Here is a 25974-nt window from a genome sequence, read left to right on the forward strand (position 1 = left end):
CAGGCTAGGGGTCGAATCAGAGCTACAGCTGCCAGCCTACGCCACAGCCACAGCAACTCGGGATCCGAACCATGTCTGCGACCTACAGCACAGCTCACAGCAATGCCAGATCCTTAACCCACTGAGCAAGGCCAGGGATTGAACCCGCAACCTCATGGTTCCTAGTCGAATTCGTTAACTCCTAAGCCACGACGGGAACTCCATCCAATAATATATTTAATGGCAGTAACAGTGCATAGTCATACCATTAAAATATTTTGATGCATTTGTCTTTCGGACTCTGTGTCTTCAGTGGATAAACATCCGTGTCATTGTATTTCCCTTGTTTTCCGAATCTTGGACTTGGATTTTTAGGCTAGTTCACGTTGTTCATTTACCCCAACCTCATTTTATAGACAAGAGAATAACTTATCCTTTTCCCCCCTCCTAGTCCCAGCTCTCTTCTCTGCTTATTCACGGAAAAGAACTGAAATGTCTCTAATGTTTGGTGTTAAGCTATGTATGAAGAATATAAAATATATTTGACTTGTGTATATTAAATTGCACTTTATGGCCCCCTGTATATAATTTTAAAAATCAGATGACTTAACAGGCAGATGTTTATTAAAACTATACTGAGTCATTTTGTAACATTGTTGGTATTCCGCTGACAGTTTGCTTCTTTGGAACAGGATTGCCAGTGGCCTGGAGCCTGGCCTAGAAGCAGGGTTTCTCTGTTTATACCCAACAGCCCCCGGGGGAGGAGAAGACAGAATTGGCTATCATGGAGTCCCTTCTATACCTTGGGTGCATTATATCAGCCTTCTGACTAGAACTGCCAAATAAACTGGTGTGATGGAAACTGAGGCAAAGAGGTTCAGTACTGAGGCTGATGTTGGAGAAATGAGATTTTTACCCCCTGGGCTCTTATCTGACTGTCAATTCCAGCTTCCCCTCTCCACACCCCACGTTGTTTCCCCAGCCACGTGTTGAGGGCATGAAGTAGATCCTTGTTTCTGATTGTGGCTTAGAAACCCGTCCCTGATGTTACTGTAACATCAGAATTTTTGACAAGAAGCAAATAGGGAGAGGTAACGTGCAAACTTAAGTTTGTTCAACAGATATCAACTATCTGTTGAACAGGTATCAGATCAGGACTCCGCCCTCATGGGGCCTCCCAATCTTTCTCACCTATTCTTATCTACCATCCACATGCTGCGGCAAGCTTTTCTAAAAGTGAAAAACACCAATGGATTTCTGCACTGATAAGATTAAAGATTTTGACTTGCCCTAGCTATCACTGTCCCTGTGGGGGGGGGGGGCTAGATGTTCCCAGAGTCGCCCTGTCACTTTGAAAGTTTAAAACAGGTGTTGCCGCTGTGGCTTATGGCTCAGCGGTTAACAAACCTGACTAGCACCCATGAGGATGCAGGTTCTATCCCTGGCCTTGCTAGGTGGATTAAGGACCTGGCATTGCTGTGAGCTGTGTTACAGGATCCTGTGTTGCTGTGGCTCTGGTGTAGGCCAGCGGCTACAGCTCTGATATGCCACAGGTGCTGCCCTAAAAAGCAAAAAAAAAAAAAAAAAAAAAGTTTAAAACAGGTGCTTAGGGGGTGTCCAGAGGTGTTTAGTGTTTGTTGATTACTCTCTGAGGCCCTGAGGAAGTTTATACGGGGCGAGGGGAAAACACCAGAGTTGGCGGGGGGCGGGGAGGGGGGCGGCAAGGTCAAAAACACCACAGTGTAAGAGACAGAACTGAAGGCCTGGGACTTGTTCCCGTGACCCCCTGTACAACCTTGGGAAAGAAGGGCATGTAACTTTGCTGGCTTGATTTCTTTACCTGTAACCAGAGCAGGTTTGGCTCAATGATGGCAAAAGTTCCTTCCAGCTTCAGGGTGCAGTCATTCTGTTTCCTCTCTAGCAGAAAAGCAGAGGTGCTGAGATAGGCAAATGGTAACTCTGAGGTCCGCCAGAGGTCCCAACTGCAGAGCTCCCTGTGACTGTCCTCAGAGAGGTACCAGTACTGGGCCCTGCCTTTGCTCCACACACTTTGGAGGAAAGTGCATGGATGTTAAGGGTGGGAGAGACTGCTTTGGAGGAAGTAAGGCTTCCTACTGGCTGGAAATCAATCAAAAGGTGACAGAATAGGAGGTAGGGAATGATATTTTTAAATTTTATGGCTAGAAAGAACCTTAGACATAAACTAGCCCAACCTCTTCACATTCCAGATAAGGGAACGGAAGTGCAGGGAAGTCATAGGATTTGCTCAGGGTCACATAGCTAGTGGCAAACTGGGAACAGAAGCCAGCGTCCCCGTGCTGTTCCAGTACGTTCTCTGCAGAAGCAGGTAGGTCCCGTCCTAAAAGCACATGAGCAGGAGAGCAGGATATGGCTGTCGGCAAGCAAAGCCTGAAGAGGTACTAGAACTGTTCTGTTAGGGAGAGCAGCCCACAGGGCCTGCTGGGCCTGTAGCAGCCACTGCTAGAAGGATAGTGCAAGGCAAACGTCCATCCTACCAAAGCCCGTGGAGTCTTGTGAAGTAAGGTAGCCAAGAAGATTTCTTTTTAAACCGGGAGAGACAGGAGGCTATTTCCTATTTTTTAAAGCATTTTCCCTCTCTTATTGAAATGAGAATGGCAAAGGTCTACAATAATTTAGACTTGAGAGGAAGGAAGCATTTTCTCAGGGAGTAAGAAGAGGAAGACTCGGCTCGAGCACCCCTAGTTGCGGGCCATTCCTGTGCGCGTGTCTATCACAAGGTGCCTTGTTGTCATGGGAGATCCAGTGGCTCTTCAAGTGCTAGAGGGACATCCTGGGGTTATTTCGGCAACCCCTGAAGGCCGGCTTTGTGCAAGGTGAGAGAGGTGGGAGCTACCACTTCCTGCCTTGTGAGTTGGATATCATTTCTAGGTCCCCGTGCTGTTTGTGTTCTTTTCGGGTGTTAGAACAACTTCTGATCCCTTGCAGAGTTGATTACCAGTAGATAAGAAGCCCACCGACTCAGTAAAAACAAAGCTGCATTTATTGTCTTGCCAGGCAAGAGAGACTGGAGTTCAGAATCAGTCTCCCCAAACGTATATGCATTTTCATGTAAGCATGGAGATTGCTGACTCGCTTTAGTAGAAGGCTGATTCACTTCTAGACCAAAGTGAGGATTTTTCTGTTTTCAAAAGCTACTCGGCCTTCTGGTCTGTTTCTGCTGGGAAACCTATTTATTCGGGTCTTGTGATCTCTGACTCGAACTCAGGTCACAGGGTGCAAGATGCTCATCGGGGGAGGAAGCAGCCAGTCATACCTGCATCCCAGGTGCCTGTGACTACGTCCTGTTGTGTGTTCTGCTCTTCCCTTGGACGAGTGCACATTCTACTTTTGCTTTAAAACAGGAAGGGGCGGGAGGACCCCTTTGAGAAAGCAGAGGGCACAGAGGTAGACGGAAAAAGGGATGACGTGGCTGTGAAATGAAGCCCCGAATGGGGTTTTGCTCATACATTAGAGAACCGGCCTACCCCGGGTGCTGTGCTAAATCAGGTTTAAAAAAAAAAAAAAAAGTCTGACCTTTAAATTTTTTCCTGTCAAGGTCTAACAGTTCTGGAGTTTCTTTAGCCACTATATCCTATGTTGACTTTTTTGTGCAGCAGCATTTAAATTACCTGGGAGAACATTTTTTTTTCTTATGTGAATAGACACTACGAAGTGAATTCTTACCTCGTTTTGTTGTTTAATAGTCTTACTATTTGTTTTTGTCTTTTTTTTTTTCAGTTTTGACATTTTTCAGGAAATCACTCCAAAGCTTTGTGCCGTGTTCGAATGATCTATTTTAAGACCTTCTTTTCTATTTGATGATAGGCATTTCTGATAAGATGATTTGCGCGTCTCTCTATTTTAGGAAATCCTTTTTCGAGGTCTTTTTCATTTCTTTCTTTGAGGAAGCTTAAACAGGAGCCTTACCTCCAATCCTGGCATCCACCTTACATTCAAAATGACCTATTTTCCACCCCCCATGAGGTCCCCTGGCTCAGGGAGAGTAATAAAAGTCGGGTGATTAGTCCTCTTGGTGTTCAGCAAACAAATACTTTGGAGGCCATGATTTGTGTTACTGGTCGGAAAGAAAGGTTCTATCTGTCTCTAGACAGTGACTCTTGTGACAGGTAAGTGCCTTGTGTTCCCAGAAGGTCCCCTGAGTGCCTTGTTTGTTGTGTTCAGGTTTTCTGCAGCCCGGTGGCGGTGGCCATTTTCTGTGAGTTTGAATCCCTGGGTTAAACTCCTCCCCCTGTGGCGTCTATGAGCATTTGTTTTCTAAAATGAAAGCACAGGCAGAAACTCGAGCTGTTCTACAGAACAGCCTGTTCTTCAGACTTTTTTTTTTTAAGATCAGTGTATTTAAAGCATAATTTTTCTAAACAGGCTGTTGGGGGGTTTTATCTGTGTGGGTTTGGGTTTGTTTGGGGACTCTTACTTTTTTTGAAGGGCAGGCAACACATTTATTGATGTTATTGCTCTCTGTTCCCCTCATCCCCAGGTAACTTCACTCTAAAACAGGTGAGCAGGGCACCTGTTGGATGCATCCTGCCAGAAACCTTCATTTAGTTTTAATCAAATTTCTTTCAGGGTGAAATTGGCAAAGGCTAAAGGGAACTGAGTACCTATAGTATTCCTCCCTCTCCCAGCCCAACAGTTCTCCCCAGTCAGTTTCTTTTGTTTAAACCGTCTTCATCCCTTTGTGTGTCTGGCTAGAGTTTCTGTAGCATGTCCATGGTGTAGAAAAGCCTCTGTGCTCCTGGTCATGCGTACGCCAGTCAGTGGGCTTGCTTTGACAGCTTGGCAGGTTTTGCATCTCCCGAGCCCTAGGAAGAGGTGACGGTTTCACAATCCCGTGCTGCCTCAGAGATCTGTGCTGCCATGCCTGGCCTCCGTCCAGAGATTGCAGTGTTGCCAGCGGTGGCTTCAAACTGGAAAAATGGGAGGTGGAAGAGAAATGATGGAAAACATGGGAGGAGGGATTGTGGAAAACAGAGGAGAAGGAAATGTGTGTGCAAGGAAAGTATGTGCAGGGACTCAAGTAAATATCCGAGAGCCCAGGTCGTAAAAATGATCTCCGTACATTGGCATTTTGTGTGTGCATCCAGGTGGGGGGGCCACCGCAAACGGGGGGCTGTCAGTTGATGGTGGGGAGGAGATGTGGCAGAACAAGCCAAGGGCATCAGCAGCTTTTCTCCAGGATGTGCCCACCAGCATGACAGATGCTTAGACCAAGGGGATCAACTCTCTCCTCCCATTGCCACCCCAGTGTTCATTGAGTGGGATTTGCTTCCTCGGGTTGACTCCCATTGTTCTGCTGAGTACTTCTCTAAGATGCCCCAAGGACCCTTGTGATCTTGCTGGATATATTTTATTGTGTTGACTCCATTGTCTGATATCCGGGCTCTCTTTCTGTGATCTAGTTTTTAGAATTGTTTTTTGTATGACGCAGTAATGGAGGGTGATACCCATTCCGAATACTCTGACCCGGTAAGGAGCTATGTGTTCTCAGCAGTTACTGCTTCCCTCATTGTATCACATGGTAGTGATGCGTATGGAACTCTTTGTAGATGGAGAGCTAGGTACCTCTGAGAGTGTGAGTCTGATTGGGTGGGGGCCTGATTAAGAGTCATCATCTCCTTCTTGCAGCTTGAACACACTGCATCATTAAAACTACTTTGAAGCAAAGTGAAACGTTGGCTATCTGCCACTTCCTCAGGACTCATATAGTAGGACATTTTCCACATGGAAATGAACTGGAGGGATCCTGAAGAAATGTTATATGACCTGGATATATTCCATGTTAAAGCTTCTTAGCACCTCTTCTTCTTCATTAAGATGGGACACTTTGGTAGTTTTGAAAGCTTGAATATTGGTATTTCACCATTTAAAGTTTAGAAGGGTGGGCGTTCCTGTGGTGGCTAAGTTCCTGTGGTACTTCAGAATCCGACTAGAGTCGTGAGGATGTGGGTTCAATCCCTGGCCTTGCTCAGCGGTTTAAGGCTCTGGCATTGCCTCAAGCTGTGGTGTAGGTCACAGATGTGGGTCAGATCCTGCATTGCTGTGACTGTGGCATAGCCTGGCAGCTGAAGCTCTGATTCAACTCCTAGCCCAGGAACTTCCATATGCCACAGGTAGAGCTGTAAAAATAAATAAGTACATTTTAGGAGGACATTGCAGTTACAGAGGTTGAAATGTTAGAGGCTTAAGAGATCTCTCCATATGCCATTATAGATTAAGGTCTAAAATTCAGATCCATACAGGAACAGGATGGTAATATGAATGTTCAGTGTGGGCTTGGTATAGGAAGATGGAATGGTTAGATCATGGCAAAATGGAGGGTATTAAAACTTTTTAAAATACTGTGGGGCTTAATGAAACAGGCCTGCAGGCCGCATTCAGCCTCTGGACTGCTGCTTTGCATAGCAGTTGTAAAGCAACAACATCTGACTCAATCCACCAGGCTGGATTTCCTCAGTGGCAACCTGCCCAGTCTTTTCCTGCAAAGCATTGGGCTTGAAGCGCTCCAAGACCCAGCCCAAGAAAAACTCACGGCCACTGAACCTTCTCCATGTCACAGCAAATAAAGGAGCTACTTTGAATGCGAAGTGTGTCCATCTCATACAGGCAAAGTGATCTGTTAGTAGACTCAGCAGCCGTCCACAGTTTGTATGGCCAAGGACATGGGGGAGGCGTTGGGCAGAGCAGCCTTGATTAAGCTGCCCAATGCTTAGTGGGCCCATCCCAGGACAAAACAGGAAGGACCCACCAAAGGAAGCCCCTCCTTATCCAGGCATGTCACTCCCAAAGCAGCTGAATGGAGGCCTGCCTGCAGAGGCCAACCTGGATGGTGTGGGGGGCCGTGGAGTGACAGCAGAGGACAGCAGGCTTATTTTGATATACCTGGTCTATGTTATTGACCTGCTTGGCCCAAGGATGCGTTCTGAAATATCAGGCAGTTAGCGCCTTCCTAATTGGTCCTAGACGGGGACAGTGTGACAATTGTGCTCTCTATTGACGCTCAATTGACCTGCACATCCTAGAATTTATAATGCCTTCCCTTTTTCTAAACATCTTTTAATCACTCTCATTTTCATCAGCTCTTTTTGGTGCTCAGTGAGTCATAATGTCTGCGAAACACTTAGCACAGGGCCTGGCATGTAGAAAGTGCTCAGAAAATATTAATTTTTATTGTCATTGACGTCATCATCATAACCATTTTAATGATTGTCATTTCCCCAGAAGACAGCACACCTTTGGTTTCCTTAAACCTGGTCGTGTACCTCCACCATCTCCACTCTGACATAAATAAAGACGGACCACACATATGTAACCAACTGTGTCAAGAAATGCACCTAACAGGATCCCCAGCTCACTCCTGCATGTTAATGTTTGGGAAGCACTGCTCTAGGTGCTGTGGTGAAAAACAGAGACCAACTCGCATAGAGATTGGTCTTCGTAGATATTCTAGCTCGGCAGTGCTGTGAGATAGTCGTGGGGTGGAAGCTGGGGAGGGGTGTGCTTTTTACATTCTACTGTAGGGATGGAAGATGGGGTGTTTTGACCACACTAAGAATCTGATTCTGAAGGCTCTTGTCCCCAGGCTGTGACTTTAACCCTAAGTACCTGATTCTCCCTCCATGCTCTGCCTCCACTCCCCCCCATCTCCACATTGACCATCTGGCCATGCAAACCCTGTTGCCAAAAAGGGAAATTCATGTGAGAGGACTGACAATCTTTTTGTGTCAGGGAGCCGACACAAATGGTAATGATGTAGAACTTTAAAAGTAGAACATGTGGTGTTCCTGTCATGGTACAGCGGAAACGAATCTGACTAGGAACCATAAGGTTGTGGGTTCAATCCCTGGCCTTGCTCAGTGGGTTAAGGATCCGGCATTGCCGTGAGCTGTGGTAGTCACAGACGAGGCTCAGATCAGGCGTTGCTATGGCTGTGGCGTAGGCCAGCAGCTGTAGCTCCGATTAGACCCCTAGCCTGGGAACCTCCATATGCCACAGGAGCGGCCCTAAATAGAAAAAAAGAAAAAATAAGAGTAGAACATGTATCATTGTAAAAATGAGGGCACTCCATGATTTTGGGGCCCTGGTAGATGATGAGAAGGGAGGTATTGCTGAACCTTCTTGAATGTTGGTGACAGAGAGTATTCCCTGGTCCTAAGGAACATTTTGAAAAATAGAAATAACCAATCCTGTGCTGCCATAGTGACTCATTATTTGGACTGGACAGTCATGAGGAGAAAATGGCCGCAGTATCTTAGAGATGAACACCTAGCTTCATATCAAATTCATTTAGTTTAGAAAGTAAATTAACTAAAAGCCTTTTCAGCCATTCAAGCTCCCGCCTGTATTTTGAGGGTAATTCGGTCTGGCATTTTGCTAGTTTGTGATTGTGATGATTTTTTTCTGTTCCGTGTAGTATTTGCAGATGAACACTTGATGGCCTGGGGTCGTTAGGGCTGCACATGACTTGGAAATAGAGCTCTATGCTTAGTAGAAACTGCAATGGCTCTCTCTCCTGCTTTCTTCCACCTCTTCCTACCACTGTTGGGGAACTTGGCATTCTGGACCCCGGGCCTCTCTCCTACCTACCCAGATGTATTGCCATGGTGTCTGGTAGCACCAAAAGGTATGTCTACATCCCCAAAGCTGTGAATGTGACTTTTTTTTTTTTTTTGGAATAAAAGGGGTGTTTGCAGATGTACATTTTTTTTTTTTAAGGATTTCGAGATGAGTCCATCCTGGATTATCAGGTGAGCCCTAAATTTGATAAGTGTCCTTATAAGAGGTACACGGAAGAGGGAAATGTAGAGAGGAGAGGGCCATGTGGAGATGGCAGCAGAGGCTGGAGCTATGCAGTCTCAAGCCCAGGCACCCTGGGACCACCAGAAGCTGGAAGAGGCAAGGAAGGATTCTCCCTGCCAGAGCCTTCATGGAGAGCACAGCCCTGCCAACACCTGGGATTTGGACTTCTGGCCTCCAGAAGTGCGACAGAACACATTTCTGTTGTTTTAAGCCACTGAGTATATCGTGGTTTGTTATGGCAGTATTGTAACAGACAGGTATAGTGTCATATCTAGCCTGGATCCGGAAGTATCTGGGAACTTGTGAAAATTCAGTTTCTGGGGTCTCACCTCTGGCTCTTCTGATTCAGTCAGTCTGGGGTGGCACCAAGAAATGGAATTTTTAGTAAGGATCTCCAGGTGATTCTGCTACATCCACTACCCTCTCAGTATCAGTAGTCCTTTTAAGTTCTGGTTTTGTCCCATTTCCTTTTCTTCCCTTCCCCTGGGCATTGTCCATGTTCCTTTGTGCAGCCACTTTCTGTGTGTCAGTGTCCCATGCAGCTTAGCCTTCAGCCCAGCTTCCTTTCAGCATCAGAGTCCCTTGTGGATGCCCATTAGTTGAGTGTGCCACATGCATCTTCACAGGCGCCTCAGAAGGAGCACAGACTTCATTCTCCTCCTCCAAGACCAGGTCTCTGATCCGGTTCCCTGCCTGTTAAAGGCAATTCTAGACAATAGAACAGGTATGGAAATCTTCATTCTTCCCTTTCTCTCCTCGAATTTCCAACTAGTTGATTCTTCTACCCAGATAGCTTTCACTCCTTTCTCTTCTTGTCATCCCCACCTGTCTCCTTGCCTTCTTTCCAGACCCCTTCTGCTCCCAGAATGACCTGTCTGCAGATTTGTCAAACAATTCCTGCTTCAAATCTTTTAAGTGAAGCACCATTGTCCAGGCTGCACATTAGAATCACCTGGAGAGTTTTGTTTTTTAAAACCCCCAATACCTGGAGTTCCCCTTGTGCCTCAGTGGTAATGAACCCGACTGGTATCCATGAGGATGTGGGTTCAATCCCTGGCCTCGCTCAGTGGGTAAGGGACCCAGCGTAGGTATAAGTCGCAGATGCGGCTTGGATATGGCATTGTTGTGGCTGTGGTGTAGGTCAGCAGCTGCAGCTCCAGTTCAACCCCTAGCCTGGGAACTTCCATACGCCATAGGTGTGGCCCTAAAAAAAGAAAAAGAAAGAAAAAGAAAGGAAGAAAGAAAGAAAGAAATCCCAATGCCTAGAAAAACCAAGATCAAATAAATCAGAATCTTGAGTTGGAGCCTGAGTATTGTTGTTGTTATTTACTCCAAGATCCTCTAAGTGATTCCAATATTCAGGTAAGGGTTGAGAGCTACCAGGCTAGAGGTTCAAGTCCTCTATGTCATCATGATGCTCTCTTCATGACTGGGTCCCTGCCAGTCTCTCCCTCCATCTCCCATCTGGCCCTGCCCACGCCCGCCCCGAGCAGCAGACTTTCCACCTCTTGGCCATTCCTCAAAGGTGTCATTTCATTTCCTGCCTCCTTGCCTCTGCTTGACCTCTCCCTAGAATAGAATGCCTTTTTTCCTCTCGAATACCTCGCCTTCCCTGACTCTCCGCCCCCAAACTCCAAGTCCTGGGCATGCTCACTAGAGCACTTTCTTCATCATGGAGGAGCTATTTGTCTGCATGTCTGTCTCCTCCATTGGACTGTGGAGGTTGCTGAAAAGGGAAAGAAATAAAAAGGGAAAGGATTAAACAAGCCCAAGAGTATGAAATCATTTTTCTATTTCTCTGAATTATTGTACCATGCCATCTGATAGCTCATCAGACACTTGTTAAGAAAGCAAAACTCGGGGAGTTCCCGTCGTGGCGCAGTGGTTAACGAATCCGACTAGGAACCATGAGGTTGCAAGTTCGGTCCCTGCCCTTGCTCAGTGGGTTAACGATCCGGCGTTGCCGTGAGCTGTGGTGTAGGTTGCAGACGCGGCTCGGATCCCACGTTGCTGTGGCTCTGGCGTAGGCCAGTGGCTACAGCTCCAATTCAACCCCTAGCCTGGGAACCTCCATATGCCGCGGGAGCGGCCCAAGAAATAGCAACAACAACAACAACAACAAAAAGACAAAAGACAAAAAAAAAAAAAAAAAAAAAAAAGAAAGCAAAACTCTACTTGGTTTTAATGAATATAATGAAGTTGTACTAGCAGTAGTATATGTTACAGTATTAATTGAACACTTGCTGCCAAGGTCTCTATAGTCATTGCCTTACTTAACTATCACAGCAATCAACTCAGGTATCATTCCCACTTTACAGAATGAAGTCCACAAAATTCTGTGTGGTCAGGAAATGCACAATGGCAGAAAATATGAAATAGAATGCATAGACCACCTGGTTAGCAGTATGCCGATGTGATATAGGCTGATTGGGAGAAAAAATCATTCTTATTGTTAAAAATAGCTAATGATATGTAGTTTTTTGAGTGGCAGATACACATTTGACACTGAATTTGGCATAAAACATACACAACCATTGAACATCAATCAAACGATGAGATAATGGAGTTCCTGCCATGGCTCAGTAGGTTGCAAACCCAGCTAGTATCCATGGACGATGCAGGTTCGATCCCTGGCATTGCTCAGTGGGTTAAGGATCCTGCATTGCCATGAGCTGTGGTGTAGGCCGGAAGCTGTGGCTCCGATTCGACCCCTAGCCTTGGAACTTCCATATACCATGGATGCTGCCCTACCTAAAAAGGAAAACAAAAAAGAATCTGATGGCAGTGGCTTGGGTTGCTGCAGAGGCATAGGTTTGATCCCTGGCCTGGTACAGGAAGTTAAGAGGATCCAGCATTACCAACAGCTGTGGCATAGATTGCAGCAGTGACTTGAATTCAATCCCTGGCCCAGGAACTTCCATATGCCACGAGTCCAGTTATGAAATTAAAAAAAAAAAAAAGATGGTGACTTGTATTTACTGACATTTGGAACTATGTGAGTAGAGTCTTTCTCTAAAGTATGCTAGAAGGAGTTTGTGACTCAAAGTCACAAGATCAGTGTTGAAAACCAAACCTTGCCAATTATAAGCCATGTGGTATTGGGATTCTGGCTTAATTTTTCTGAGATTTAGTGCCTTCATCTTTGAAATAGAAATATTGTTGCACAGCCCACAGGGGTGTTGTGAGCAAGAAGAGAAGATGGTGTGTATGAAAGTGATTTATAAGTGGTTTATAAGGGCTAAACAGGAATAAGGTGAGGTGTTCAGGTCTTTATTCTATGTTTAGGTCCAGAGAGTTGGCATTTGGGAAGAGTTGGGATGGGAAAGGCCCTGTTTTTCAGCCTGAGCAGATACGGGCCCTGGAACTATTGCAGGCTGGCTGAATTCCCTAGTGGGGCAGGGTCTGGGTATGCTGGGAAGGGAGCCGCTGAAAGACAAGTGATCTGAATTAGTTAGGATGAGGGGATGAGATGAGTGGTTGGAAAATTAGTCTTGCTGTGCTTATTGATACAATGGAGCTAGAGAATGTAATGGCCAGGGTTTTTTGCATTGAGCCACCTGTAACCGAGCACCAGCCGTGGGACCACAGATCTGCTCCAGCAGCTTGACATCTTGTTCTTTTACTTAGAGGTTATTCCCCAAAATATCACTCCCAGCAGCTCTGCAGTTTTGGAGTCTCAGTGCAAGAGCTCACTTATCCCAAGGTCTGTTCCCATTCCAAACCTGTTAATGTATTAACATGTTGGAGCTTCTTCTCATAGGGTCAATAATGTGGCTTCAACCTCCTTCCTCTTTAAAGGTGAACTGAGGCTTTATCTTTTTTATTCTAATAGACTGAAGACTACTTTCTAAGTCATTGTCGGTATAACAGTCCTGATCTCGAAATGCTCTCCAGAGGTGAGCCTAGGAAACAGCCATCACCACCCTACACTTACCTGAATGTTTCTGCAGCAGGAGTCAGCTTATCATGTTTAAAGAATCAGTAGGTACATTTTAAGATGGAATTATCATTCTAACATACTCCAACAGATTAGAGATAATGGGCCAAATGAACACAATTCAGTTTAACTAGAATGAGTGAATTTTTTATTTTCAGTTAAAAAAAACAAAATTCAGCCTTGGAAGTTGGGAAGTCAAGGAGGACGAAGAACACAAGGGAAGAATGCAGAATTCCATGCTCCCTCCCACCACCCCCCCACACACAGTCTGTATATTAATCAGTTGTTGCACACTTACTGTTTGTTGTGCACTTGCACGACCTGGGCGCTCCTATTTTCTCATTTAATCCTCCAAGCACCCCATGAGGTGTGGTGTGTCTGATTTGCTTCATTTTAAATGTGGACAGACTGAGGCTTGGGGAGCTCAAGTACTTTCTAAGATCACGCTATTAGCGATTGGGTCCCAGAAACTGCCAGTTGAGGAGTATGGTGTGTTGTAAGGTGCACAGGGCCAGAAGTCTAGAAACCTGTTTTGGTCACACAATGAGACCTTAGGCAAGTCATCCTGCTTCTCTGTGCCTCCGTTTGTTCACATTGAAAACGAGGGAGTTGGTCTAAACGGTGTAAATTTCCTTGTCTACAAAATTCTCTTTGCTGGGGTGTAGTTGAAGGAATGGGAGATGTTTACGCCCAGGAAAGGGCCCTTGCAGAGTAAACCTTCCAAGGGCTGTCACGTGGCAGTGGTTACCGTTGAGGGCTCCTCAGCAGGATTGCTCCTCTAAGGAGGAAATTCCCACACGGGGTGGAATGGTCCCCACCCCTGGTCTGAAGAATCTCTAGAATCCCTTTGTGGCAAATTAAGGAGTTAAAAGACATGCTCCACTGAGAAGCTTGCTCTCTTTGCTTTTTGGTTATCTTTTTTTTTTTTTTTTTTTTTTTTTTTTGCTATTTTGAAGTGAGGGTCACTCATCTGCCCGTTTTGAGAAAGGCTTGGGGGACTGGATTCCCAGTCCCTCAGGACCTGAGAGCATTTCTTTGTGTGGACTCAGCACCATCTTGTGGACGTGGCAGTGTGCACTGGGGATGGAGTCTGGTCCTCAAACAAAGGAACCGCAGGACACACCCCTGAAAAAGCCGCTGCCAGAGAAAGGCTCTATCTGAAGGCCCTGTTTTTAAGAGGGGCTCTCCGAGTTAGGATCTGCCTTGGGGAATTTACTTCCATAACTTACCCTATTATTATACCCCTGACACTTAGAAGAGCAGAGTGGGGCTCAGTGATAGAGTGAGCCGGACCTTCCCGGAGTTGTGGTACAGCATCTGGGGTCCTGTTTCCTAGGGAGAGCATCAGTACTGAGGCCTTCCCAAGAGGGAGCCCTGGGTCCCTTCCCCTCTGGCCTCCCTCCCCCAGTCTGCTGCATCAAGCCCCACCTCTCCTGGTCCAGGACTCTGCCCTGTCTCCTCTTCTTCTTGCTGTGATTGAACGCCACTCAGAGCATCACTAGCCTTATTGGGCTTGAAGACCCCCTTCCCAGCGAGGTGAGGATGGAATAGATTGAAGGTGTGAAGGAAACAGAGCACTCAGGCTGGAAAATGTTTTGCCTTCCCCCACCCTGTCTCCTGACACTGGGGAGGCCAACCACCTCGATGTTTTGACTATTTCTGTATGTGAAGACACTGAGTAAGAATCTTATCCATGCTGAGATAAGAGTCCGAGGGTAGTCTTGCTCAGTGCCTTTATTAGACTGGAAGGAGCAACCTGTGAACCTCGAGAGGTCACTGGAGGGGTAGAAGCCCCCTCTGGTTGTTCAGAGCCCTAGCCTCCTTTTCTCTGCTTATTCTTCACAGCAGTATTGGTAGAGCACTGGGGATTATTTTTAACAGGCATGGAGGGCTCCCCAAACAAGAATCACTGGGTTTGCATCCATCAATATACAGTTATTGGCTTAATTATATTGTGGTGCGTGTACTTTGTATTTTTTTTTTTGCATGTATTCTTTAAAAGCGAGTATTTGTTCTTTCCATTACATTACCTATATTAACATTCTCCAAAGACCTTAATATAGGAAAACTTGGTGTAGTACCCACAGTCCCTTGCTTTGCTAAACAGTTATTTTTGCACTTACCTTCCACAAATATGTTCTGGCTAACTTCCCTTGTCCTGGGGTTGGCTTGGCCTGAGCCCGGTAGCTCCTGACTGTCCAGCCCACCGGACCTAAGTCGCCCAGGCTCCCGGGATGCCCTCGAAGCCAGAGATTCTCCAGGCCACTCATCTCTCCCCTGCAGCCCCAGGGAAATCCCCACTTCCAAATGACCCCTGCTTCCAACGCCCTTTCAACCAACAAGCATTAAGTTGGTTTCTGTTATCATAATGAGACGGGCTAGAGAAAAGAGTTGTAGGAATTGTTTTGTTTTCTGGAATTTTCATGGAAAATTATCAGGGTGAAAGAGCAGTGGAATGAGATACTTCATTTGATATGGATGGTCTCTTCTAATCCTATTAAGAACTAAGTTGCACTATTATATCCATCTTAATAGATTTTTTTTTTAAGTCTTGAGATGTTAATTAACCTGTCCAAATTCACACAGCTACTTAAGTGGCAGGACTGGAGTTTGAACTGAGGAGTGTGTGATCAGGGCCCCAGCTCTACCTCTGAGGATAAAGGTGACTAACTCTACAGGAGGAGAAAGGACGGCCCTGGGAACAGGGAAAAGAGCTTGGAACCCTTAACTACATCTGACAGTTGTCAAAAATTTTAATCAGGAACTTCAGTGGGAGCTTGAACCAAAACCCAGAATCAGCACATAAATGTGCAAAACCCCAAACTGAACCCAGATTTATTTATTTTTTACTCAATAAACCACAACCTAATGAACCTATTAAACTGAGAAATAAACTAAAAGGATTTTAAAATCTAAAAACCAAAACATCAAAGTATTCTCTAAAATAAATCATAACCAGACTGACATAGTATTAAGTTTCTAGTTTAAAGAAAGAGGAGGTCTCAAGACTGTGCTCCCCCCACAAATCCCTTTGCTGTGAGGGCAAAGGAGCAAATGTGGTCTGCCAGGAGTCTAAAGAGATAGGAGAGGGGATGAAGCAGAACACAGGGGAGGCTTTTTTAGGCAATAAAAGGGTATCAGCATCTAAAACAGGCACATGACCCCATAAATGGACAGAACCTAGCCTTGTTTCTGTAGCCAAACTTGAGTGACCTTCTGACTTAAGAGGACAAAGGCACAGACTGGAAATGTGTAGATGATTTAAGTCTGGGTCTTAGATTATTTTAGCTTCATTCTGTATTAAGCTTTTTACCGGAAAATTGCTAGCAGCCAACTTGAATAATTTTAAGTTCTCAGTGCCTTCTTGCACAGGCTGGGAAGAAATGCTACCAAACAGAGCCGCTAAAGAAAGGGAAATCATTTCCATGATACTTGTAACAGAATGCCCACATATGAGCTAAGGCTGGGATGTAATAACTGCTCTCTGCCTTACGGAAGAATGTTGAGTTAATGAGCGCTTCTGGGGTCTTAAAAACTGGGGGTGGTGGGGGGGATCCTCAGCGCACAGTGGAGTAGAACACTTGTCTTTGCCACTGAGGAATTTCACAGTCCCTAGATTTGGGGCCTGGGGCCAAGACTTTGGTAATACTTGCTGCTGTGGACATTTGAGACTGATAATAATTAATTGGAAAAAAATAACAGTAATTATTTTGTTATACTAAAAATAGCTAATGTTTATTAAGCTGGATTTTGTGCCAGACAGTAAGTTAATCACTTTCTAGGTATTATTATTTAATCCTCAGGTTAATGTGGTAGTTTCTGTTATTTGCTCCATTGTGCAGATGGAGAGGCTGAGGTGCAGAGTTCAGGAGACTTGCCCAAGGTCACAGCCAGAATGTCACGAGAGCCACTTGACACCAAAGTTCTGGCTCTTAGCCGTGGTGCCAGACTAGATGGGGGCTGCCTTATCCTAGATTGTCCTTCGGGGGACCCTGTTTCCTGAGTGGACTAAAATAGTGTTCTGGGGTATCTTAGTTCAGTACCTTTAATCTCTCTCCTGTGCCCCTTCTGTACCCACTTCTTGTGGTAGCCCTTGTGTTACACTCAGTAACTGGTGGGTGGTAGGCATTTAATAAATATTACCTTAAAGTGAAAATGGATGAAAATGATAATATTTATGAATGCCATCTATTACTTTGAAGCTTACATTTTTTAAAAGAAAATAAATCAAAAATAGAAAAGTCTGAATTTCCCTGAAGTGTTCACCCCAGAGCCACCGTGTGGTCCATGTGGCATTTTTAAGCATTTTAGAGAAATGGCCCCTCCCAGCAGGGTATGTGCAGGGCCGAGCAGAGTACCCCCCCGCCCCAGAGTACCACAGAGCATGACCTGTTCTCCCCATGTGGTGCCTGCTCAAGTCCAGGCTACCCATGGTCAAGTGTACACACACTAGTAGGTGGACTGGGGTCATGGAGCATAGAAGCCTTTGATACCAAGCAAAACATGGAAAGGCTAAGTGCTTTCCTTCCCAGGGCTCCTGAACCTGCAGCGGAGAGTGTGGTTTTTAGTCATCTTGCCCAGGGCTTAATTCCACCTCTGCCTCTCACTGGCTGAATGACTTTGGTCAGGTTACATAGCCTCTCTGAGTCTTGGTTTTCTCATTTGACAAATGAGGTTGCTGTGAGGCTTCGTCAGAATGATGTATAACCACGTATGTAGAACGGTACCAGGCATAGAGATGTGCTGGTTTGGCATTGGAGGCGTAGCACATAGCTGGATATTTAGGTGAACTTCCTCCTGTCACACGAGTCAGTCAAGTTGGGGAGGTCAATGCATTTGTGGTGGGATGTCAATGTCACTTTAAAGCAGCCCTCAGGAAGGCTGGCCAGAGGGCCTCCAACACAAGCAGGAGACACAGTGACCTGTTTCTCCATAGCGTAGTTACAAGTCCTGGGCCAGCTTGTGTGCACCACAAACCTGGGTAATTTTCAGTGGGATGCAACAAGCCCGCCTGCCCAGACTCTGTTCTTAAAACTGATTCAGTGTCAGCCATGTCCCCTGGTTCATATTCTTTTTAAAGTTTCCACAGGGGAGTCTGACGTGTGGCTCTGCTGAGGACCACCATTTAAGCCCACAGTACGATACCTTTTCCATCTAAGTGTTGGTTGGCTGGTGGGGGAAGGGCTTGTGTATGCCTATGAGATGGGTCACATGTCAGCGTACCAGGAAGCAAAACCACCCATAGTTATGGATGTGGAAGCAGGCCACAGGCCCAGCTGTGCTTCACTCAGCCCAGAACCTTCTCCAGATCAGCTTTGCCTGAGAGGAGGCTGAGTGAGGGAGATGACAGTGGAAGAAACTGAAAAGTGGTTACAGAGAGTGGATTCCTCTGGGGACGCTTGGAAGGAGGACAGATACAGAAATGGAATCTATAAAACCCCCAACACAGGGCTTTATGCTACATCCACATGGTGACAACTTTATATTTTTAGTATTTAAATTTTTTTTAATTTTTAAAAGTCTATTGCCAATTCACTCAAGGCTCTCAGAAGACAAAGGTCAAATCCCTGGAGTTTAAAGGTTAAAGAACAAGGAGTTCCATCATGGTCCAGTGGTTAATGAATCTGGCTAGCATCCATGAGGACGCAGGTTCAATCCCTGGCCTCAATCAGTGGGTTAAGGCTCTGGTGTTTCCTTGAGCTGTATTGTAGGTCGCAGACGTGGCTCAGATCCCATGTGGCTGTGGCTGTGGTGTAGGCCGGCAGCTACAGCTCCAATTAGACCCCTATGCCACCGGTGCGGCCCTAAAAAGCAAAAAAAAAAAAAAAAAAAAGGTTAAAGAACAAAATTCAGCTGAGCACATTTAAAGACCTTAACTGGCTTTATTTAGTGATTCATGAATCAGGTAGTATCCTATCTAACAGATGGAATGGAGTTCCAAAGAGTTATATAAAGTGAGAGGTTTTAATGACGAAGGGAACAGAGCAAGGAAATTATATGAAGCAAAAAAGTGGGTTGGTTATCGCAAGATTCCTTTCCTTGTAGAAGATGATGGGGGTTGTCAGGCAGATTACTTAACTGGTGCTCCTCAGTCTATTCCTATACTAGATATTTAAGCCAATACCTAGTTTACGATTCCATTGCAGGGAGAACCCAAAATGTAAATTTCAGTTTGGTGACATGGGGCTTAGCATGACCAACCCCATTTTGAGCCTGTTGTCTTATTTTTAACAGAGCAAAGCATATCATTAGAGCTTGAAAGCATTCTCTTTTCCTTTCTTTGAGCCAAAACATTAATAATAAGCAGATTTTCAGTGCTTCAGAGATATGTTTCATTGTTTTAACTTGTTCGAGCAGTAATAACTTTGTGGCAGCGGATGGCCCTGGCTTGTTTTCTCCAGCTCAGCTTTAGGCCAGCAGTGTTGATTTTGTGTGTGTGTTTTATTTTGTTTTTTTCCTTTTACTATGTCAGAACAGCCTTTTTGGTTGTTTTATGTTTGACACATGTATTTCTCCTTTCAGGCACTGGTTACAAATAGTGGGGCAATTTGCACTGACCCAACACTGCATCCAAAAAGCTTGGTAACAATGCCAAGTATAGTGGGCTCAGGAAAGCTAACTCTTTGGTTTTTTTTTGTTTGTTTTTTTTGTTTTTTGCTTTTGCATTTATTTCATAAAGGTTTATTAGCACTGTTATGTGCCAAGTGTGCTGGGAGCTAGGGGAGACTGGTAAACAGATTCAGGCCTCGCAGAATATATACTCTTGTGGTAAGCACACATTTGTCAAATAACACTTAATTACAGTTGTAGTGCTGTGAAAGAAGCACATGCTGAGAGTGCAGGACAGATGAACTTGGTTGAGGGGGAAGGGATTGTTGGAGAGTGATCAGTATTGGCTGCTGCTAGGGCAACAGAGGCTTTCTAGGCTGCAGAGGCAGCATGTGCAAAGACCCTGAAGTAGAAAGATCCTCAGCACATTCAAGGAACAGAAAGAAGGCTGGTGTGGGTTAGAGTGGCAGGAAATGAGGTCAAATCTCAGAAGACCTTATAGCCTTGGTAAAGGTGCTAGAATTTGGCTTTAAGGTTTTAATAAGCATCACGACCACATCTTACTTAGCTCCATGTTGGCCAGGAGACTCTTCCTCTCTGTCTCTGTCCTGCTGATCTCATGCTTTATCCTGACTGACAAGTCCCCAGCGTGAACCTCATGATCCCTGAGACTGTATCATCCCTGGGCTGTAATGACAGGATAAATCTCAATACTCGTAGCGGGGGAGGGGAGGCAAATGAAAACTCATCTTCCTGAGCATTGACCTCAGATTAGAAAATCCTGGCAGTGCAGATCCTTGGCTTTTGTCTCCCAAGAGCTTAGACTGAATTGGCAACAAACTTTTAAAAATCAACTTTCTTTAATACTAAAAATTTTAAGTTGGCAACCTGTGACTGAGTGTGAAGGCCTTGGTGTTGTGTGTTTAGCAAATTCTGGGCTGTGGGACAGATGCTCTGACTACCTGTTCGGTCAGTATCTTGAAGATGCCTTTTGCCCCAGCTGTGATGGGTCCCAGGCCCATGGCCCATCATCTAGCAATGCTCTGGTTGCCCTGGTAACTGCTTCCCATGGCTAGGGGTTTGCTTGCCTGAACTCTGATCCTCAGCTGCCCTTTTTGGGGATCCCTCTGGCATATTCTGCTTCATGACAGGCAGCATTTCCTGGTGACTCTTGGCCTGGCTCATCCCAATAGCCCTAGCTCTTAAATCTCACCTGGGCCTGTTCCTGTTTGGGCTTCTGTATAACTGGCCTGCAGCTTGGACTTGGTGCAGAGCCATTTTGGACTGGAGACAGCAAGTCAGCTGCTCTGACTTCCCTCCTGCCCTCTGTGTGCGTGCACGTGATGCAGCAGAATGTGGGGGATGGGGTGCCGCACCGCCTTCAGAAATTACAGCTCTGAGTGTAGCACAGGGAACTCAAGTGTTCTGTGATTTCCCATATTCTAGATATATGGGGAAAAAATCTAAATAAGAATGGATGTGTGTATATGTATAATGGAATCACTTTGTTGTACAGCAGAGATTAACACATTATAAATCAACTATACTTCAATAACATTTTTAAAAATAAGAAGAACCAAGAATGAAGAGACATGATAAAAAAAAAAAGAAAGAGATTACATCTCTGCTGGGTAAGCAAGGCACTTCTCTGGGCTCAGTTTTCACATCTATACTGTGGGCAGAGAACAGCAGCTTCCATATAGTGAGCACTGACTCTCTTTAATTCATTTAGCCCTATGAGTTCGTAGTAATATCCATTTTAAATGCCCACCTTGCAGGATAATGAAGGGGATTATAGATTAACATGTGAAGTGCTTAACAACCTGAAATATATCAGATGAAAGCAATTTTATTCAAAATCAATTGGGGAAATTCAGAAAGATGAAAATTATAATTCCTAATATTTATGGTACCTATCCATATATAATGCTCTTTTACAAACAGGTATCTATTTATAGTACAGATCATTCATTTAGTACGTGAATATTTTTTGAGGGCCTACAGTATATCAGGCACTGTTCCAGGTACTTAAGATACATCAGTGCAGGAGTTCCCATTGTGGCTCAGCAGGTTACAAGCCCAACTAGTATCCATGAGGACATGGGTTTGATCCCTGGCCTCGCTCAGTGGGTTAAGGACCCGGTGTTGCCATGAGCTATGGTGTAGGTTGCAGATGCAGCTCAGATCTGGCATTGCTGTGGCTGTGGCTGTGATGTGGGCTGCAGCTGCAGCTCCAATTTGACCCCTAGCCTGGGAACTTCCATATGCCACAGGTTCACCCATTAAAAGAAAAAAAAAAAAAAAAAGATACATTAGTGCAGAAAATCAAAGATTGCTGCCCTTGTGATACTTTAATTCTAGCAGGCAGATTGACAGTAAATAGTACATAAGTTGTGTCATGGATGGAGGGATTATGAGTGCTTTGGAAAAGAAAAAAGCAGAGCAGATAAGGGGAGGCAGGAGTGCAGGTCCCTTTTTTCATCAGCCTGAGTGTCTGTGCTTTCAAATATTTCCTGAGTGCCTTCCATGCGCTGTGGCCTGGAGACACAGCAGTGAACAAGACAAATGGAGGTCCTTTCCCTCCTGGAGTTCACCTCCTGGCAACTGCAGTGGATAATGAACAAGCAGGCGAATATATGTAATAATTGCAGGTTGAGGTATGAAGCATAAAGGCAATAAACCAGGTGATGTGAGGGCAGGTAAAGGCAGGAGCAAATAGTGAGATGGGGTGGTCCCTCTGAGGTGACATTAGAGCTGGGCCTGAAGCCCTCAGTGAGCCATCCCCTGGGAAGGACCCAGGACCAGGACCAGAAAGGGGCTTGGAGAGACTGGGCAGGTGGAATTAGCAAAGGGAGGCCCAAGTGTGAGCACAGAAAGCAGGGCAGAGGGAGCAGTGGCCAGGACCCATGGGCAGCAGGGCCTCACAGGCCACAGTGAGGGGTCTGGACTCTCCCCTAACATCTGGGGACAGCCCTGAAGCAGGGCCTGACCTGATCTCCTCTGTGTTGTTAAAAGGCCATCCTGCACTGCGTGAAGGTTGGCCTACATGAGCAGTTCTCTCTTCACGGTCAGAAGCCAGCAGGACAAATTTTGTGGGCTGATTCCTGCGCACATTGAACCCCTGCTATGTGCCAGGCACTGTGCTTGGTGCTTTTCATGTGTATTATCTGGTTCACTCCTCTCTGCCTAGTTTTTAGTCCATCTAGAAAGAGTCCGTATACACTGATTCATTGCCTTGCAGGAGTCCCCCAAAAGCTGGGGTACAGGGGACTGGAGGTGGAGAGCAAGAGTGTGGTGGCAGGTAGATTTAGATAGTTTAACACCAAAGCAGCAGTTGGCCTCAGTCCTTTTTTAGGATAACCCATCTTGCAACTAGCAAGAGGTTTATTCTTGTTCAGAAGCCAGAATGTACAGCAGTTCTTCCCTCTACCCTCCTGGACAGGTAGCAATCAACTAAGAGAAATGGGGCTATTCAATCAACTGGCCCTTTAAGAAAATGGTATTTGGCACATGAAAAAATGCTCAACATCACTAATTGTTAGAGAAATGCAAATCAACACTACAGCGAGGTACCACCTCACACCAGTCAGAATGGCCACCATTAATAAGTCTACAAACAACAAATGCTGGAGAGGGTGTGGAGAAAAGGGAACCCTCCTACACTGTTGGTGGGAATGTAAACTGGTACAACCACTATGGAAAACTGTATGGAAACTACAGAACTTCCATATGACCCAGCAATCCCACTCCTGGACACATTGCCAGACAAAACTTTCATTCAAAAGGATAGACGCACCCCTATGTTTGTTGCAGCACTATTCACAATAGCCAAGATGTGGAAACAGCCTAAATGTCCATCGAGAGATGAATGGATTAAGAAGATGTGCTCGGAATTCCCGTTGTGGTACAGTGGAAATGAATCCGACTATGAATCATGAGGTTGCGGGGTTCAATCCCTGGCCTCGCTCAGTGGGTTAAGGACCCAGCATTGCCGTGAGTTGTGGTGTAGGTCACAGATATGGTTCGGATCTGGTATTGCTGTGGCTCTGGTGTAGGACGGTGGCTACAGCTCCAATTAGACTCCTAGCCTGGGAACCTCCATATGCCACGTGTGCGGCCCTAAAAAGACGAAAAGACCAAAAAAAAAAAAAAATGATGTGGTACATGTACACAATGGAATACTACTTAGCCATAAAAAGAACAAAATAATGCCATTTGCAGAAATATGGATAGAACTAAAGATTCTCATACTACATGAAGTCAGAAAGAGAAAGACAAAATACCGTATGATATCACTTATACATGGAATCTAAAATATGGCACAAGTGAACCTATATATATAGAAAAGAAACATAGACATGGAGAACAGACTTATGGTTACTGTGGGGGAGGGACAGGGACAGACTGGGAGTTTGGGGTTAGTAGATGCAAACTATTGCATTTGGAGTGGACAAGCAATGAGATCCAGCTGTATAGCACACGGAACTATATCTAGTCACTTGTGATGGAACATGACAGAAGATATTATGATAAAGAGAAAAAATATATATATATACATGTATAGCTGGGTCACTTTGCTGTACAGTAAATCAACTATAATAATAAAAATTTTTTTTAAGAAAATGGTAGTTGGCTTTTTAAAACAACTCTGCATGATAAGCTTACCCTAAACTACGAAGTTTCAGGGGACAGGACCCCAGTCCTGGTCATTCTGGTAACTTGGTTCCCGCAGCATTCAGATTTAAAATGCCTTTTCATATTAGCATCTCTAATATTAGTGGACTTTGGTGGAGACAGGAAATGGACCCAGAATTTCAGGGCTTCGGAGATATTCTCTGAGTCCATTTGCCAGCTTTCTTAAGCAAGCAATTATCCGTGCAAGCTTGATCCTGAGACGAACGCAAAGGCTACCCTAAACACTGCTGTGTTTCAGGGGAAAAAAAAAAAAAGTAAAGAAAGAAAGAAACTAAGGACTTTTCTCCCTTTCATCTTTCTAAACAAGCAACCTGAAATACTTAACTGGGCACATTGCGACACTTGTGAATCTGATAATACTCGTTCTCACAATCTATATGCACGCAACTACAAGTCTGGAGACCAAATGTTTACCTTTTCAAAATAACATGTTCAAGAAAGGTGGTTCCAGCCAACCTCCCTGTCTGTTGAATGTGCTCTGGCAGCTTCCTGATGCTAGCCTTTCCCACTCCCCGAATTTCAGATGAAAAAACAAACTTCCCTTGTCACGCTACACCGTCTTGAATCTGATAGCTTAAAGGCATTAAAGTCTGATAAATGCAGCTCTTCTCTGCTCCTTTTGGGCTGCATTTAGAAGGCAAATCAAGAGGATTTTCCTTTTCCTCGATGTGGCAGAACTCTATAAAGGGCTTCTGTTTTGTAATCTGTTTTCGAGATCTGATGCGTGTGTTTCTAACACCCTGTCACGTGAGGAGGTCTGACGTAGTCACCCAACATGACTATGAGAAAATGCGCTGTAAAGATGTGTGTGGCATGGTGGAGCTGGATCACTGAAGCAGGGTCCTTTGTCAGAACCCTGCTCACAGAAAATAGCAGATCCATGCAGTAGATTCCACTTCACTTCCATACAGGCCCCACGCTGGCCCAAAACGGACTGCGAGCTTGACTTTTGCAGGATTCCAGGTCAGTATCCTAATGCAGTGCGTTCTTTTTTTAGTTGGGTTTTATTTCTAAGTTTCTTTTTTTAGAAGAAGACTTGCAGTAGAGAGAGGAGGAAGTTGCTCTGTTGATTCAGCTTCGTTATTATGAACATTAGGAATTGAGTGGCCAAGGTCCTGCAGGCGGGCCCTTGGCCTTTACCTCTGATCCGAAGATTTAGAAAAATAGGATTCAGTCTGGCCCTAGACAGTGGCCTTGAGTAAGTGATTTCTAATTCTCACTGAGAGTGAGGACTGGACAGGGTTATTTCACTCTCCGTCTGTCATGTCTTAAAGATTTGCTAATAAAAGTGCACCAGAGTTTATTAACATGCCCTGTAAAGTTCTACATAATAGTTAACATTGGTTAAACAACTTAAAGAGGTTTTTCAAGGTTGGGTTTTTGTTTTGTTTTGTTTTTTTGGCTTCGTTTATATTGTGAGAGAATTTTTAGGGAAACTATCATTTTAAGTTTTTTCACTTCTCTGTATTTTAGTAAAGGCGCCTTGTCTAATTGGAGTAGGGAAGATTTCATTAAGCTGGAAATACTGGGAGCTGGTTGGTCAGATCATTGCCAAGAATTTTTTCCCTTGTTTTCAAGTTCAGTCCCCAAATGAGTGAACCAAAGCAGTCTCCAGGATGTAATGGGGAGGGGGCTAGTTTAGTAGGGCAAACAGAATGCTGTGACCAAGCTAACTTTTGAGACTTGGAAGGCAAGGATTCAAGCAACCATGTGCAAAGGGAATGTAGGCAGCAGCCCTGCACATTAGGAGATAGTTTTCATCTGAGTATCGTGTGTAAGGACTATTGGTCCAGCTGGTTTTTCAGCCGTGCTCAAACTCCAGGGATAATAATCACTTCAAACTTGGAAAATTAGGGGAGTTCCCATAGTGGCGCAGTGGTTAACGAATCCGACTAGGAACCATGAGGTTGCGGGTTCGGTCCCTGCCCTTGCTCAATGGGTTAACGATCCGGCATTGCCGTGAGCTGTGGTGTAGG

At 45.1% G+C, this 25974-nt stretch overlaps 1 protein-coding gene across 33 annotated transcripts in view; it reads left to right on the plus strand.

Moving 5' to 3' along the window:
- The window catches only part of ZBTB38 (zinc finger and BTB domain containing 38), a 130830-nt gene that overhangs the window by 86830 nt on the left and 18026 nt on the right, over nucleotides 1-25974 (plus strand). For 2 of the 33 annotated variants that reach the window (XR_014822328.1, XR_014822329.1), the window contains one exon: nucleotides 8432-8641. The exons of 29 other annotated variants lie outside the window; for them this stretch is intronic. The gene's annotated coding sequence lies outside the window, so the exon portion shown is untranslated. Of the gene's footprint in view, nucleotides 1-8431; nucleotides 8642-12649; nucleotides 12772-24610; nucleotides 24962-25974 lie in introns of those variants that run through there. 2 more of the 33 variants (XR_014822330.1, XM_005669899.4) reach the window with 2 other exon arrangements.

The sequence above is a fragment of the Sus scrofa genome, chromosome 13 (genome assembly GCF_054392235.1).
Source record: "Sus scrofa isolate SSC_HxYL_T2T_F1_AM1 chromosome 13, Sscrofa_HxYL_maternal_Yorkshire_Landrace_v2.0, whole genome shotgun sequence".
Taxonomy (NCBI): Eukaryota; Metazoa; Chordata; class Mammalia; order Artiodactyla; family Suidae; genus Sus; species Sus scrofa.